At 44.4% G+C, this 18,099-nt stretch overlaps 1 protein-coding gene and 1 long non-coding RNA gene across 2 annotated transcripts in view; both read left to right on the forward strand.

Annotated features, from left to right (window-relative positions):
* The window catches only part of GRIK3 (glutamate ionotropic receptor kainate type subunit 3), a 990,088-nt gene that overhangs the window by 126,312 nt on the left and 845,677 nt on the right, over positions 1-18,099 (forward strand). The window lies entirely within an intron of this gene.
* Positions 5,684-8,161, forward strand: LOC141075451 (uncharacterized). The gene is made up of 2 exons (XR_012227281.1): positions 5,684-6,816; positions 7,021-8,161. It is a non-coding gene; the product is annotated as an uncharacterized lncRNA (long non-coding RNA).

The raw sequence follows: 18,099 nt of genomic DNA on the forward strand, positions 1-18,099 counted from the left end.
TGGAGGATCCGCCAGAAAAAAAAACGTTGCAAGCTCCGTTTTGAAATCTTTGAGGATGGTGACGGACAGCAACTTTTGGCAGATCCTCAAAAAAAACGGATGCAACGGACGGCAATCCGTCACAATCCGCCAGTAATGGAAGTCAATGGGGAAAAAAAACGGATCCTCAAAAGAAAATTGAGGATCCGTTTTTTTAAAAACCTGGCGGATTGTGACTGATTGTAAAAAACTGAAGTGTGAAAGAGGCCTAACCCTGTGTAATGTCTTACATTCTGTTGCTGCTTCCGTCTGTGTGCTAACCATGTAAAAAAAATCAGGAATCCCTCTTTCTGTTTTTAGTCTATGAGAAACATGATATCAGCTAGTCTCCTCCTACTAGCTCAGAGTCAAATGAAAATTAGAGGCTGAGCCAGCTGAGAGAATACTGGAGTGAAAAAAAAATGCAGGATCCAAGTCATACAAAGTCTAAAAACAATGTTATTTCTCATGTTCATACATATGACAGCTTTTTCCAAAAAGTTACTTGAAAGCATAGTTCCCCTTTTATTTTATGTGTACTAAGCATCAACACATGCTGTATTAGCACCAACACTGAGCATGCTGCACATTAGAAAATCTCAGTCATTTTTGCCCATCATATTCATGGGGTGTAAAGAGCTTCAAAGATAGAATTGGTATACATTCTGTCCAGACATAGGGGCAGAATTTGCTCGTAAATCTTAAGAATCCAAAATGTTTGAACGTAGCTTTGGTTAGCAATGTAGTAGACAGTGAGGCTTTCTCTTTCTCAAGACATTTAATATATATATGACGTATAAGACACAAGTGATTTTTTTAGTATTACATTCAAATTCTTGATTTTATTAGTCAAGATAATATATGCAAATTTTAAATCCTAAGATTGCCTTAACTATTTGCACTGCTTCCCTGAGATGACATCTTATTGCTACATGTACTCAGTTTATTAGTATACCAATTAAAGAACAGACTTTGTACAATATAGACATGAGTGGTAAGGATTAAGAGCCCGCAAGGATTTTACGCTAGGTTTTTCTGAGACACAGGTTAATTGTTTTGCCACAATATTATGGAACATTATCACCTCTGGATTAACATAGCGCTATACAGTACATCCCTGTAAGCCAGTAATTGTGCAGTACATTGGTTACAATACGATTTAATGAAATGATCATCTTCTATTAGTGTAATGTCATCGTACGGGCATTAAATTAACTCAAGGGGTTACCTTGTGTCCTATTAACACCAAGCACAATTAGGTATTATCATTAATCAGCTCTAAATGCCTTCGCACTGCTAATAGATTTGATCATTCACCTGTTATTTTAATTATGTCAGTGTTGCTTTATTATCTAATTGCGTTTAATTAGTTTACCACCAGCAGAGGCCGATTATGGTCTCCACTGTACCTGCAGCCAGCTAGAACAAAAAGATTTCCTTTATTAGGACTAAGATAATCTCTGAATCTTTAAATTTTTTCTAAAAACTAACTCCCCTGAAAATTCATACTATAGACTTCTATTTCTCAGTTAGCGGGATGGGGGAGGGATATTTTCAAAACTATAATAATATGAGTCTTTCAAACTTAATTATAAGTTGTGTTAGAACGATGGTGCAGGGCCAGAATCTTACGAGGGATTTCATAGTTCCCATATATTATTACTTTGTCCTGTAGAACATGCTTTATATTTTTCAACATTTTTCAAATCACATTACTTAGTCTACTGTGGAGCATGTTGTGGTCTGGTTCATGCCATTAATACTTGATAGAAGATCACATTGGTCAAATTTGTGAGTTCAGACCAACCATAATTTTTATATAAAAATGGGTTGCAACTCTCTGCTGAAAATCTCACACCTAGTGATCCTGGCGTGAGATTTCACGTACTGGACATGTTTACAACAATATTTTAAGCAAAACTCCATTGATTTTAAAAGCCTTGGATTTACAATAATGACTCTGAAAAATCTATTTAATTTATAATATTGTGTCAGGGATTTATTTTCTTGAAAATCTTCAAGCAAAATGTAATTCTCAATCATACATTTATGACATATCAAAAGTTAATATTTGGCTGTATTTCACCTTTGAAACTTATATTATTAGCTTTGCGTGTCTCCTTGAAGTATTATTCAGATGCAACACTCCAGCTTCTTCCTCAGATACCTTCTCTCATCACCCAGCTCCACTCTTCAAGTCTTCAAATTCAGCTGAAGAAATGTCTGCCTTGTAAAAGAGAGCAGTGATATAGTAGAGTTCATACAATATAGAATAGTCCATAGTTGCATAAATTACCTTGTTGTTATAAAAGCAATCCACTAATAAAATGTATGGAAATCTCATGTTTTCTATGAGATGCTTCTCTCCCCGCCACTGCATTTAGGAACTATCTCAAGCAGAAGGCAGGGGATACAAGATGAACCTGAATCACATAGGATTCACTGAGACTAGTGTGAACTAGAGGACAGCAGATATCTATCACTGATCTATCACTGCTGCAATTTCATAGTATTCAGAGCCCAGCAAATATGTGTACGGTAATTATTTTCTGTTGCTTCTTAAATCTCAGAGGGATCATGAGAAATATAGATGGCGTTAGGGAAACTATATCAAAAGATAAGAAGCAATTAAGATGGAAGAGGATGCCGAAATGGTACATGATTTTTTAATATTCTATGCTGCACACTGAAGACACAAAAATTGACTGCGATTTTTCAATTTAACATACAACTCTGAGAAGTGGAGATATGGTCAATGATTTATAGTATGGGAACATAATTAGTTTTGATGATAGACAACCATGGAAAATTTGTAATTCTTACCAAAATGGAGTTCTGGAAATCATCAAATGGTTGTATTTTAACACATATTTTGAAATATCCCACACATATTCCTCTATCACTTCACAAATTCATGTACTGTCTATATGGACCCTCTACATTCCATGCCAAGTACACCATCAAAGTTTATTGCAAAATTTTTAGGCAATTTACATATAGTATATTACTCATGCTCTTCACATGCCACTGAAATGCTGCACACAAACTGGCCATAAGGAACCCACCCACTCATATACTGACTTTTACTACATAAGTCATTCATATGCTCCCCTATCATACTTAACCCATGCCAGGCACTTGTATGTTAGACTGAGAGTAGAGAAACCTCATTCATATGCCACCCAAATGTCATTCACGCTTTAACATTACACGCCAATCAGACACGCACACAGTAAAGACCTTGGTGGTATAAAGTCGCCATGTTCACTATATTACTAAGCTGCATGCGTTATTGCTAGGGAATAACCCACCCAGGCTGTTAAATGACAGATATCTATGCAAGTTTTGGAAGTATCTCCTGCTTCCTAGTCCTTATGTCCTCAGACGCCATGTCCGTCTTTGTATTGAACTAATTATCTATTTGTTTTTCACAGTTATTCCTAATGTAATAAAAGCGAGACATGTAATGTAATCACAGATATTATTTGGAGAGATGTAAGATAACAAGTGTCATGTCATTGCTGATGACCAATCATTTTCCGCATTGAAGAGACACACATATAATTCAATAGACCTTTACATTTGTCCACAAACGTCAACAGAATACAATTGAGATAAATGACTCGGCTTTCTGCATATGTCTTATCCCAGGGAAACATTTTTTCTAATGAAATTGATCGGGACACAAAAAGTGTAAGTGCTCTTTTTTTAAACAAACAAGACCCCTCTTGTGACAAGTAATGTGTATGGATGTGACTTGTGACAGCAGGGATCGATTTGGAGTTGTGACATCGACAACTACAAATTGAACACCATTAGTTTATATTACAGAATGTCACCGTGTGGACTGAGACCTACAAATGTGGTGCAGCCAGGTAATATGCTGTACATGTAACAGAAAGTAAAAAACATCCTTTACAATTTCAATTGGAGTGAAATTTTTGCATCATAAATGCTCCAGGCCTATACTGTGCATAGGATCGTTCTACAAGCTGAATACCTACATGAAAAGAGTGTAAATATGTTTCTTCACAGCTTTTCTAAAGGGCCTATAATGTCACTGGTTTTTGTGACGTTATAGCGATATCGCTAGCGACATCGCTATGTGTGATACTTACCTCCGACTGCTCCCCCGCTGGTTATCGCTGATCGCGCAAGAACGTCCTGGACCGTTTCTCGTCTTCAGCTTCCTGCTGGGCTTCCAGCTGTGGAGACGAGCGATGCGTGGACGCGGACGGGAGGACGTCAGGATCGCCTCGTCTGACAGGTAAGTAGCAACCCCCAACCCCTGCGATGTCGCTGGTGAGATCTGCCTGTGTGGCAGCTCATTAGCGACCACTTAGCGATGCACCAGCGATCCTGACCACGTCATATCGCTGGTCGGGATCACTGGTACATCGCTAAGTGTGACAGTACCTTAATGGAAGGTGATAATCCTGTTTTTGTCTATTCTAAGCTAGATAATATAGATATATTGATTAGCAATGATACCCCCCTGCGTGCAGTAGGATGCAGTTTTCACACTGCCCATAACATGCATGCAGCGGCGCATTGGACACTCTGGAGCCTCTCCTGCATATTTTACTGTGTCTTGAACACTCATTGTGACATGTCCTATATGAGTTTAGATTACTCTGTGATGGTACCCAGAAAAGGAATAATGAGGAATAGTTACCAGAGCTGCTGCCTAAAAAATAGAAGGTAAAAGCAAGAATATTTTCTTGCAATGAGGGTCTAAGAAGTAAGGGTAATGCTCCCAGAGGAGCATTGCACGGCGAATAAGTCTCCTTACCTTGACAAGCCACAGCTGGCATGTCACTCTCCGCAAGGAGAAACCTTACTTCTTAGACCCTAGTCCAGAGCCTCTCACCTTGCCAAATCAGATCTCATACTTTGCACTGACGAGAGCCAACAGCTCGAAACACCGTGTCTGCAAATTGAGATTCTGATTTGGCTTGTATCCTAAGTCATACTACAAGACTCGTTAAAGGGTTGATTGTGACTTGTAGGATTGCTACTACCAATAGGTGGTGCTGTAGAGTAAAAGTCCTCTTTCTTTCTGAAGAGGCAATTTGCATATTATTTTCCCAGAGGAGCATTGCACGGCGAATAAGTCTCCTTACCTTGACAAGCCACAGCTGGCATGTCACTCTCCGCAAGGAGAAACCTTACTTCTTAGACCCTAGTCCAGAGCCTCTCACCTTGCCAAATCAGATCTCATACTTTGCACGGACGAGAGCCAACAGCTCGAAACACCGTGTCTGCAAATTGAGATTCTGATTTGGCTTGTATCCTAAGTCATACTACAAGACTCGTTAAAGGGTTGATTGTGACTTGTAGGATCGCTACTACCAATAGGTGGTGCTGTAGAGTAAAAGTCCTCTTTCTTTCTGAAGAGGCAATTTGCATATTATTTTCCCAGAGGAGCATTGCACGGCGAATAAGTCTCCTTACCTTGACAAGCCACAGCTGGCATGTCACTCTCCGCAAGGAGAAACCTTACTTCTTAGACCCTAGTCCAGAGCCTCTCACCTTGCCAAATCAGATCTCATACTTTGCACTGACGAGAGCCAACAGCTCGAAACACCGTGTCTGCAAATTGAGATTCTGATTTGGCTTGTATCCTAAGTCATACTACAAGACTCATTAAAGGGTTGATTGTGACTTGTAGGATCGCTACTACCAATAGGTGGTGCTGTAGAGTAAAAGTCCTCTTTCTTTCTGAAGAGGCAATTTGCATATTATTTTCCCAGAGGAGCATTGCACGGCGAATAAGTCTCCTTACCTTGACAAGCCACAGCTGGCATGTCCCTCTCCGCAAGGAGAAACCTTACTTCTTAGACCCTAGTCCAGAGCCTCTCACCTTGCCAAATCAGATCTCATACTTTGCACTGACGAGAGCCAACAGCTCGAAACACCGTGTCTGCAAATTGAGATTCTGATTTGGCTTGTATCCTAAGTCATACTACAAGACTCGTTAAAGGGTTGATTGTGACTTGTAGGATCGCTACTACCAATAGGTGGTGCTGTAGAGTAAAAGTCCTCTTTCTTTCTGAAGAGGCAATTTGCACATTCTTGCAATGAGAAAGTTATGAGCACAAAGGAGCATAATAATCTGTGGAGGATTTATTTTGGATTTAACACACTCTGGTTCAATTTGCAAGGAAGGGCTCAACCAAAAAAACAAATGCCAGAGGCCATGTCACATACTGAGGACTGAGACAGCAAGCTAATAGCATCGCGTAGACTTCTATCTTTTTTTAGGGAGATTAACAGCTTTGGATGCAAATTCATTCAGCACACATCTAAATTTTTAGAAATATTTGGTGTCCAAGGTTAATTCAGAATCAAAAGCTCACCTTTGGTTATGAAAAAAAAGGCTGTTATAATGGGAGCTAAGCTATACAGGTCACATGGAACACATTCAATATTTGGTCAGTATTTTACCTCAGCGTGTGTAAGCCAAAACCAGGAGTGGGTGATAGATACAGAAGTGGTGTATCACGCTTACCCTTATCTGCAGGAGGGTAGCGTGACCGGTCAGCGGTCCCGGCGTCAGTGTAGAAACTCAGACCACGGGGCTGTCAGAGGGGCCCGTGTAGGAACACAGTTTTTGAGGTCGCAGGACCTGTGGAAGGGGCGGAGCGGTGGTAGAAGCGCTCAGAGGCTGCAGGACCTAGCACCACGTGACCTGCGACGTCAGAGGGGGCGGAGCTTATCGCAGGGACGCTGAGGTGACGGGCAGGGGGCTCAGAGAGCCAGGGGTTTATCCAGTAGCCATGGTCGGGCAATCCAGAAGTCATACACAGGAGGAGCAATGCGGTACAGAATCAGACAGAACAAGAATGGTCAGGGAAGCAGGAGGTCAGGCAAGGGTCGGGCTGCATGGTACAAAATCAGAAAGCGAGAGAGTAGTTGAGGGAAGCCAAAGGTCAGAACACGGGTCGAGCAGGACGGTACCAAATCAGAAAGCCAAGAGGCTAAAACCAGAAACCAGACCAGGTCATACACACCACAGACACGGAAACAGGCGAGAGGCACTTAGCAAAGACAGGGTCGGACACACTCAAGTATGAAGTATAAACGACAAGGAAGGTTGCTCGCCTGTTGCCATAAATACCCTCCCTGAGGCCAAAGAGAGGCTCTAACCATTAACCCTTCACTTGTCAGACCAAAATTCCAGATACCATGACATGGTGATGTGTTTCTATTATACTTTTCCTCTGATTGTCCTCACCTGGTTTAGGCTTACAAATACTGAGGTAAAATACTGACTAAAAACTGAATGTGTGAATGTGGCCTTACAGGCATATAATTTTATGCAATTGCTAGAGGTTTTATTGAAAAAATTCCTTGTAAAATGTACAAAGATAAAATCACAATAGTAATTTAGAATAAACGTGTACAGTATGTCTTTGCGAATTTCTTTTCACCTAAAGCCAAGCACTCTGACTGAATATCTCATATATAAATATGTAGTGCATAGCAATAGATCAGACTAACAGAGGTTGTACCTTGTGCTTTCTCCGCAGTTAAGCAAAACACAAACGGTTAAGATGGCACTGTCCAATAAAACTTTGGAATACTGGTATAAAATCACAAACCATTCTGTCATACATAGGAGGAAGCAATGAATTTTTATATTCGTTTGGACAGCATGAATTCCTGCTTGACTGTCTCTCCGATCATCTCAGGTAGAAAACAACATGGGACATCTCTGGTGACAGATGCAGATGGCAAATGGAGGCACGTGTCACTGTGCTATTTCCAGAGATGGCCTGAAGCTCATCAGCAATATTATCCTGATGTTGGATATAAGGATATAAGAAGTCTACAGAAGCAAGAAATAGAGGAGTATTGTCAGTTTGATTCCCAAGGATGCAACTAACCTTAGACTTCATTGCAGGAACACTTTATTCCAACAGTAGCAGGCGTCTGCTGGATATATAGCCACTATTAAAGGCTAAGAAGGACAATATTATGCGAAAAAAAAGTTTTTAGTGGTGTATCCCACAGTTTATTACAGGGTATGGTATTATTTTCTTCATTAGTTAATAATATAAGATGGGATTAATAGAAGATGTATTTGCAAATGTCATCATGTAACTGAATATACCCTAATGCAATAAAGACTTTGAATGAAGTTTGTAAGTTAAAATCTGGCAAACTAAAAGTCTAGGCATCCACTTGGCAAACTGGCTTAAATATCTATTATTTTTTTTATGCAGAAATTAGTTACAAATTAGAAAAAAAATATCCTTATATGGTCCGGTCTTCCCTTCCAATGATATTAATTAATGTTTTAGCTACAACAGATAGTATAAGCATGCAAAGGGTATCCAGAAGATTCAACACTAGTGGGAAATAAAATAAAATAAAATCACTCAAGGAAAGTGCAATATAAAATCTCCTAATAATCAGAATTGTGCACCATGGAAAGAATAAAAAAGACAACTCGGAAAAATTGGATGAAGAAAGCGAAGAAACCGAGAACAATGTCCAATAATAAAGATTTTTTATTTTATTAGATATCCAACAATATTATATAAATATATTTATATATGTATATTTAAAATTAATGGTAAGGGGAAGCCAATGCCAAATAAGGGCACAGCCCGGGGACAGCAATAATCACTCAATAAAAGACATCCACAATAATATCACACAGTATAAAATGAAAGCCCAAAATATATATTTGAATATATTATATATATATATATATATATATATATAAAAAAAAATATAAAAAAAAAACGCGCGTCGGGGCTGGCACATCCTGGGGACAGAAACGGCTGAAAGGTATTTGCACTGTCCACAATTAATTATTTTTATTGTGTATTATAGGTTTTGATTTATTACACTATTGTGGCACATTGCACTTTAATTGTGGCAGCCTATTTACTATAAATTATTTTGAGCACTCATTTCGTGCTTTCACATATATTTTAAATATTTTTCCTTTTGCACACCGTTCCTGTTTACAATTGTGGCACATTGCACTTTATTGTGTGGTAACACATTTTTAGTTATTATATTTTTTAGCGTTTAAAACATTTTTTTCACAGTTTTTTTGCCTGCACATATTACATGTTTGCACATAAATTCACTACACTTGTACTAGCAATTTTTATATGTGTTTTTTTTTTTTTTTTTATGTGTTTTTATATATATATATATATATAATATATTCAAATATATATTTTGGGCTTTCATTTTATACTGTGTGATATTATTGTGGATGTCTTTTATTGAGTGATTATTGCTGTCCCCGGGCTGTGCCCTTATTTGGCATTGGCTTCCCCTTACCATTAATTTTAAATATACATATATAAATATATTTATATAATATTGTTGGATATCTAATAAAATAAAAAATCTTTATTATTGGACATTGTTCTCGGTTTCTTCGCTTTCTTCAACTAGTGGGAAATAAGACTGACAATTCTTAAAAGTAGACTTGAGTGAATCAATTTGGTTCAGATCAAATTCATACTAAATTTTTAGGAAATTGCTGGACTTGCTGAATTCAAGCTATTTGCCATCTACTTTGAACAAATCGGCTAAAATGTCTGCTTTTATATTTCAGCCAAAGAAGAATCGCATGACTTGGGGTGGGCTACCTCATAATGCCTTGTACAACCCCTGGCAAAAATTATTTAATCACCGGCCTTGGAGGATGTTCATTCAGTTATTTTGTAGAAAAAAAGTACATCACAGACATGGCACAAAACTAAAGTCAATTCAAATGGCAAATTTCTGGCTTTAAGAATCACTAAAAGAAATCAAGAACAAAAAATGTGGTAGTCAGTAATGGTTACTTTTTTAAACCAAGTATAGGGAAAAAATTATGGAGTCTCTCAATTCTGAGGGAAAAAATTATGGAATCATGAAAAACAAACAAAGAAAAAAAACCCTCCAACACATCACTAGTATTTTGTTGCACCACCTCTGGCTTTTATAACAGCTTGCAGTCTCTGAGGCATAGACCTAATGAGTGTAAACAGTCCTCTTCATCAATCTGGCTCCAACTTTCTCTGATTGTTGTTGCCAGATCAGCTTTGCAGGTTGGAGCCTTGTCATGGACCATTTTCTTCAGCTTCCACCAAAGATTTTCAATTGGATTGAGATCCGGACTATTTGCAGGCCATGACATTGACCTTATGGGTCTTTTTTCAAGGAATGTTTTCACAGTTTTTGCTCTATGGCAGAATGGATTATCATCTTGAAAAATGATTTCATCATCCCCAAATATCCTTTCAATTGATGGGATAAGAAAATTGTCCAAAATATCAACATAAACTTGTGCATTTATTGAAGATGTAATGACAGCCATCTCCCCAGTGCCTTTACCTGACATGCAGCCCCATATCATCAATGACTTTGGAAATTTGCATGTTCTCCAGGCAGTCATCTTTATAAATCTCATTGGAATGGCATCAAACAAAGTTCCACCATCATCACCTTGCCCAATGCAGATTCGCGATTCATCACTGAATATGACTTTCCATCCAGTCATCCACAGTCCACGACTGCTTTTCCTTAGCCCATTGTAACCTTGTTTATTTCTGTTTAGGTCTTAATGATGGCTTTTGTTTAGCTTTTCTGTATGTAAATCCCATTTCCTTTAGGTGGTTTCTTACAGTTAGGTCACAGACATTGACTCCAGTTTCCTCACATTCGTTCCTCATTTGTTTTATTGTGCATTTCCTGTTTTGAGACATATTGCTTTAGTTTCTGGTTTTGACGCTTTCATGTCTTCCTTGGTCTACCAGTATGTTTGCCTTTAACAACCTTCCCATGTTGTTTGTATTTGATGCAGATTTTAGATACAGCTGACTGTGAACAACGAACATCTTTTGCAACATTGCGTGATGATTTACCCTCTTTTAAGAGTTTGAAGATCCTCTCCTTTGTTTCAATTGACATCTCTCATGTTGGAGCCATGATTCATGTCAGTCCACTTGGTGCAACAGCTCTCCAAGGTGTGCTCACTCCTTTTTAGATGCAGACTAACGAGCAGATCTAATTTGATGCAGGTGTTAGTTTTGGGAATGAAAATTTACTGTTAGGGACGGCGGAACGCACTAAATATAAAATAATGTAATGTGCGTTCGCTGCCCGGGGTCCACCGTGCAGAAGGTGTTAACACTGCTGCTAGCTAATGGTGGACATGCAATATGGCAGCATTACGCACGCGGGTTGAATGTCACCCAGGTGTGCTGAGCGATCTCTGTTTACTCACAGAGATGCCTTAAGTGAAAAACACAAAAAGGCTGAGCCTGTTAGCGTCACAGGTCTCAGAGAAGTGCGGCGTCGCAACTGCGGATGCCAAGAGGAGCTGCAGACTGCAGCGCGGCAAAAGACACTGCCGCTAGTCGACAATGCCCGGAAGCAGGCGCACTGTCGGACACTAGCACTGTGGAGGATGCTGTAGTGGCTTGTAGCTTGCCACTGGCTGGTGCTGACTCTATAGCTAAGTCCCTATACACACTCATAATATCAGAGGGAGGGGATCTTAATGAGTCATTCGCAGGTTCATGCATCCATCACCATTCACACAGTAGCAACTAGAAACTATACTAGCGCATGGCCGAGCGGCCATGTGAACCTTTTAAAGCCAGGACCTTCCGGAAGCTTCCAGATCCTTGAGATGGACCAATCACATCTGGACATGTGGCTCCCTATCTCCAATGGGAGATCGTCTCGTGAGCATGCTCAGTGGAGTGACACAAGGACTTAGCCTCTGGAGCGATTTGCTGCTGAGCAGCCTGCATTGCCATTGCTGACCCAAAGGTGGCAGCAATAGCCAGCCCCACAGAGCAAGTCTGGGTGAGTGTCTGGGAAGCCGGGATTGCTGAGCAATCTCTGTGGTCAAAAGACAATGGGAGACCGCAGAATGTGAGGCTCTGGATTCCTGTTGAACCGCTGCAGGAACCCGACGCCTATCATTACCCCCCCAGGGCCCCCTCCCTCCTGAGCCCTCCAATCCACCAAATAAAATTTTTTGCCACGTACCACCTTGTGTCCCACAGAGGCATAGGCCTGATGTCCCGGCAGATGACTCGGAAAACCGGGACATGTGAACAGGTTCGAGAAGGGAGACGTGGAAGGCGTCAGGGATGGCTAAGTTGCCAGGAGCAGAAGTTGGAGTGGAGCAGAAGAGGATAGAGTGACATGTGGGGTGCGACCCAGAGTGTCGCGAACCTCCATTGCCCGGTCTGCCACCGGCAAGGGATACAGTAACCCAGCCGACCTCTGCTTAGAGGGCCTTCTCTGAGCACAAGAGGCGCATGCCTGAATATATTTTTTAATGTCCTGAGCCTTGTGCGGCCACCAATAAGAGCTTGCCAGGAGTTTTGTGGTCTGCTTGTAGCCAAAGTGACCATCCACCCTGGATGCGTGTGCCCACGTGAGAACCTTAGACCGCAGGTGAGGCAGGACAAAGGTCTTGCCTGTCGGCGCTGTCTTGAGGACGACTGGAGCCACAGTCTTCAGATTCCCAGTAGGGGGTGTGGAAAGATCCGCAGGCACCTCCGCAGAGGTTACTTGGACGCCTCCCCCATGCATCTTCCCACACAGTCTTTGCTCCAACCCAGTATTCTCCCTGAGGACCACTCTATATGAGGGGAATGGCAACAGAGCCAGGGAACACCGAGGAGCACCTGATCGATGCCCTCTGGCATAATGAGCAGGGAAAGTGTCTCCTGGTGAGACGGTGAAATTTAGAGCCTAAGGGGTGCTGTTTGGTGGGTAATCTGGGATGATAAGGTCGCCCCGTTGACCACCCTGATGGGCACTGGGTGAGGAAGTGGTACCAATGGGATAGCGTACTGTTGGGCGAAAGATGAAGACATAAAGTTCCCTTCTGCCCCGGAGTCCACCGTGACCTGTACCTCCCAGGAGGAAGCACTGCTATCTATTGTCCCTTGGAGCGCCGGTTTGGGAGAGAAGGTCTCCATAGCAAAAAGATTCCCACCAATTACCAGTGGACGCCATTGTTTTTTCGGCTTCTGAGGACACCTGTTAGACAGGTGACCACACTGTCGACACTGGTAACAGCATGTGGAGCTTTGTGCCGGACGCGTCTGGGGACCGGTGCGGGACACCTCCATGGGCTCTAGAGGTAAACTCTCTGGCTCGGGTGGTTCTAGAGGTTCGAAGAGGTTGGGAGCCAAGCTAACCTTCCGCCTGGATTGAGCACGCTCCAGCCCACGCTCCGAAAAACGGAGATCAATGCGGGTGGAAATGGCAATCTGCTCCTCCAGACTTACGGCAACCTCCCTGGTAGATAGAGCATCCTTAACATGCTCCGCCAAACCTCTCCAGAACACAGGGATGAGGGTTTTATCAGGCCATTCCTGCTCAGAAGCCAGTGTCCGGAAACGGATGGTGTACTGGCTGACCGAGAGGGATCCCTGTGTTAATGCTAGTAGCTGGAGAGAGGTGTCGTGAGTGACTCGTGGCCCCAAAAAGACCTGCTTCAGAGATGTTAGGAACTGTGCAGTGATCCGAACCACAGGGTCACCACGCTCCCACAGTGGCGTGGCCCACTACAACGCCCTGCCCGACAGAAGGGAAACAATAAACCCCACCTTAGCCCGCTCTGTAGGGAATCACGTGGCCAGTAACTCAAGCTGGATAGAGCACTGGCTCACAAAACCCCTACAGTAGGCGCTGTCACCAGAAAATTTATTGGGCAGCGGGAGGCGGGATACTGTCAGCGCAGGTGTGGCCGTGGACACACGCGAGACAGCCTCTGCGACTGCCTGCACAGCAGCCTCAGTAACCTTCGCAGCTGAGGTGGAACTCTCGAGAGTCGCCAACCTGCCCTCCAGCTGGTGAATGTACTGCAAAAGCTGCTGCTGGTCCACCATTACTAGCCAGACCCTGGCGCTAGTATAATGTTAAGGACGGCGGAACACACTAAATGTAAATAATATAAAGTGCGTTCGCTGCCCGGAGTCCACCGTGCAGAAGGTGTTAACACTGCTGCTAGCTAATGGCGGACGTGCAATATGGCGGTATTACGCATGCGGGTTGAACGTCACCCAGGTGTGCTGAGCGATCTCTGTTTACTCACAGAGATGCCTTAAGTGAAAAACACAAAAAGGCTGAGCCTGTTAGCGTCACAGGTCTCAGAGAAGTGCATGCACGGAATATGGTCACAGGAGCTGGGCCCTAGGCAGAGGGTCAGCGTCCGTCTATACCTACCGTGCGTGCGGCGTCGCAACTGCGGATGCCAAGAAGAGCTGCATACTGCAGCGCGGCAAAAGACACTGCCGCTAGTCGACAATGCCCGGAAGCAGGCGCACTGTCGGACACTAGCACTGTGGAGGATGCTGTAGTGGCTTGTAGCTTGCCACTGGCTGGTGCTGACTCTATAGCTAAGTCCCTATACACACTCATAATATCAGAGGGAGGGGATCTTAATGAGTCATTCGCAGGTTCATGCATCCATCACCATTCACACAGTAGCAACTAGAAACTATACTAGCGCATGGCCGAGCGGCCATGTGAACCTTTTATAGCCAGGACCTTCCGGAAGCTTCCAGATCCTTGAGATGGACCAGTCAGATCTGGACATGTGGCTCCCTATCTCCAATGGGAGATCGTCTCGTGAGCATGCTCAGTGGAGTGACACAAGGACTTAGCCTCTGGAGCGATTTGCTGCTGAGCAGCCTGCATTGCCATTGCTGACCCAAAGGTGGCAGCAATAGCCAGCCCCACAGAGCAAGTCTGGGTGAGTGTCTGGGAAGCCGGGATTGCTGAGCAATCTCCTCTGTGGTCAAAAGACGATGGGAGACCGCAGAATGTGAGGCTCTGGATTCCTGTTGAACCGCTGCAGGAACCCGACGCCTATCATTACCCCCCCTAGGGCCCGAGCCCTCCAATCCACCAAATAAAGTTTTTTGCCACGTACCACCTTGTTTCCCACAGAGGCATAGGCCTGATGTCCCGGCAGATGACTCGGAAAACCGGGACATGTGAACAGGTTCGAGAAGGGAGACGTGGAAGGCGTCAGGGATGGCTAAGTCGCCAGGAGCAGAAGTTGGAGTGGGGCGCCGAGGTGTGTTGGCGGGCATCTTCACTCTCACTTTAGAGGATAGAGTGACATGTGGGGTGCGACCCAGAGTGTCGTGATCCTCCATTGCCCGGTCTGCCACTGGCAAGGGATACAGTAACCCAGCCGACCTCTGCTTAGAGGGCCTTCTCTGAGCACAAGAGGCGCATGCCTGAATATATTTTTTAGTGTCCTGAGCCTTGTGCGGCCACCAATAAGAGCTTGCCAGGAGTTTTGTGGTCTGCTTGTAGCCAAAGTGACCATCCACCCTGGATGCGTGTGCCCACGTGAGAACTTTAGACCGCAGGTGAGGCAGGACAAAGGTCTTGCCTGTCGGTGCTGTCTTGAGGACGACTGGAGCCACAGTCTTCAGATTCCCAGTAGGGGGTGTGGAAAGATCCGCAGGCACCTCCACAGAGGCTACTTGGACGCCTCCCCCCATGCATCTTCCCACACAGTCTTTGCTCCAACCCAGTATTCTCCCTGAGGACCACTCTATATGAGGGGAATGGCAACAGAGCCAGGGAACACCGAGGAGCACCTGATCGATGCCCTCTGGCATAATGAGCAGGGAAAGTGTCTCCTGGTGAGACGGTGAAATTTAGAGCCTAAGGGGTGCTGTTTGGTGGGTAATCTGGGATGATAAGGTCGCCCCGTTGACCACCCTGATGGGCACTGGGTGAGGAAGTGGTACCAATGGGATAGCGTACTGTTGGGCGAAGGATGAAGACATAAAGTTCCCTTCTGCCCCGGAGTCCACCGTGACCTGTACCTCCCAGGAGGAAGCACTGCTATCTATTGTCCCTTGGAGCGCCGGTTTGGGAGAGAAGGTCTCCATAGCAAAAAGATTCCCACCAATTACCAGTGGACGCCATTGTTTTTTCGGCTTCTGAGGACACCTGTTAGACAGGTGACCACACTGTCGACACTGGTAACAGCATGTGGAGCTTTGTGCCGGACGCGTCTGGGGACCGGTGCGGGACACCTCCATGGGCTCTAGAGGTAAACTCTCTGGCTCGGGTGGTTCTAGAGGTTCGAAGAGGTTGGGAGCCAAGCTAACCTTCCGCCTGGATTGAGCACGCTCCAGCCCACGCTCCGAAAAACGGAGATCAATGCGGGTGGAAATGGCAATCTGCTCCTCCAGACTTACGGCAACCTCCCTGGTAGATAGAGCATCCTTAACATGCTCCGCCAAACCTCTCCAGAACACAGGGATGAGGGTTTTATCAGGCCATTCCTGCTCAGAAGCCAGTGTCCGGAAACGGATGGTGTACTGGCTGACCGAGAGGGATCCCTGTGTTAATGCTAGTAGCTGGAGAGAGGTGTCGTGAGTGACTCGTGGCCCCAAAAAGACCTGCTTCAGAGATGTTAGGAACTGTGCAGTGATCCGAACCACAGGGTCACCACGCTCCCACAGTGGCGTGGCCCACTACAACGCCCTGCCCGACAGAAGGGAAACAATAAACCCCACCTTAGCCCGCTCTGTAGGGAATCGCGTGGCCAGTAACTCAAGCTGGATAGAGCACTGGCTCACAAAACCCCTACAGTAGGCGCTGTCACCAGAAAATTTATTGGGCAACGGGAGGCGGGATACTGTCAGCGCAGGTGTGGCCGTGGACACACGCGAGACAGCCTCTGCGACTGCCTGCACAGCAGCCTCAGTAACCTTCGCAGCTGAGGTGGAACTCTCGAGAGTCGCCAACCTGCCCTCCAGCTGGTGAATGTACTGCAAAAGCTGCTGCTGGTCCACCATTACTAGCCAGACCCTGGCGCTAGTATAATGTTAAGGACGGTGGAACGCACTAAATGTAAATAATATAAAGTGCGTTCGCTGCCCGGAGTCCACCGTGCAGAAGGTGTTAACACTGCTGCTAGCTAATGGCGGACGTGCAATATGGCGGTATAACGCATGCGGGTTGAACGTCACCCAGGTGTGCTGAGCGATCTCTGTTTACTCACAGAGATGCCTTAAGTGAAAAACACAAAAAGGCTGAGCCTGTTAGCGTCACAGGTCTCAGAGAAGTGCATGCACGGTATATGGTCACAGGAGCTGGGCCCTAGGCAGAGGGTCAGCGTCCATCTAGACCTATCGTGCGTGCTGTGTCGCAACTGCGGATGCCAAGAGGAGCTGCAGACTGCAGTGCAGCAACAGACACTGCCGCTAGTCGACAATGCCCGGAAGCAGGCGCACTGTCGGACACTAGCACTGTGGAGGATGCTGTAGTGGCTTGTAGCTTGTCACTGGCTGGCGCTGACTCTATAGCTAAGTCCCTATACACACTCATAATATCAGAGGGAGGGGATCTTAATGATTCACTCGCAGGTTCATGCATCCATCACCATTCACACAGTAGCAACTAGAGACTATACTAGCGCATAGCCGAGCGGCCATGTGAACCTTTTATAGCCAGGACCTTCCGGAAGCTTCCAGATCCCTGAAATGGACCAATCAGATCTGGAGAAGGACCTGGAAATGTGGCTCCCTATCTCCAATGGGAGATCGTCTTGTGAGCATGGTCAGTGGAGTGACAGATGGACTTAGCCTCTGGAGCGATTTTCTGCTGAGCAGCCTGCATTGCCATTGCTGACCCAAAGGTAGCAGCAATAGCCAGCCCCACAGAGCAGGTATGGGAAGCCGGGATTGCTGAGCAATCTCCTCAGCGGTCAAAAGACAATGGGAGACTGCAGAATGTGAGGCTCTGGATTCCTGCTGAACCGCTGCAGGAACCGGACGCCTAATATTTACAGGGTGATTCCATAATTTTTTCCCTCAGAATTGAGTGACTCCATAATTTGTCCCCTATGCTTGGTTTAAAAAAGTAACCATTACTGACTACCACATTTTTTGTTCTTGATTTCTTTTAGTGATTCTTAAAGCCAGAAAGTTGCCATTTGAAATTACTTTAGTTTTGTGCCATGTCTGTGATCTGATTTTTTTCTACAAAATTAAACATCTGAATGAACATCCTCCAAGGCCGGTGATTACATAATTTTTGCCAGGGGTTGTAGCTATCACATCA

The sequence above is a fragment of the Dendrobates tinctorius genome, unplaced genomic scaffold (assembly GCF_039654945.1).
Source record: "Dendrobates tinctorius isolate UK_male_01 unplaced genomic scaffold, ASM3965494v1 ptg000015l, whole genome shotgun sequence".
In the NCBI taxonomy this organism is placed as follows: Eukaryota; Metazoa; Chordata; class Amphibia; order Anura; family Dendrobatidae; genus Dendrobates; species Dendrobates tinctorius.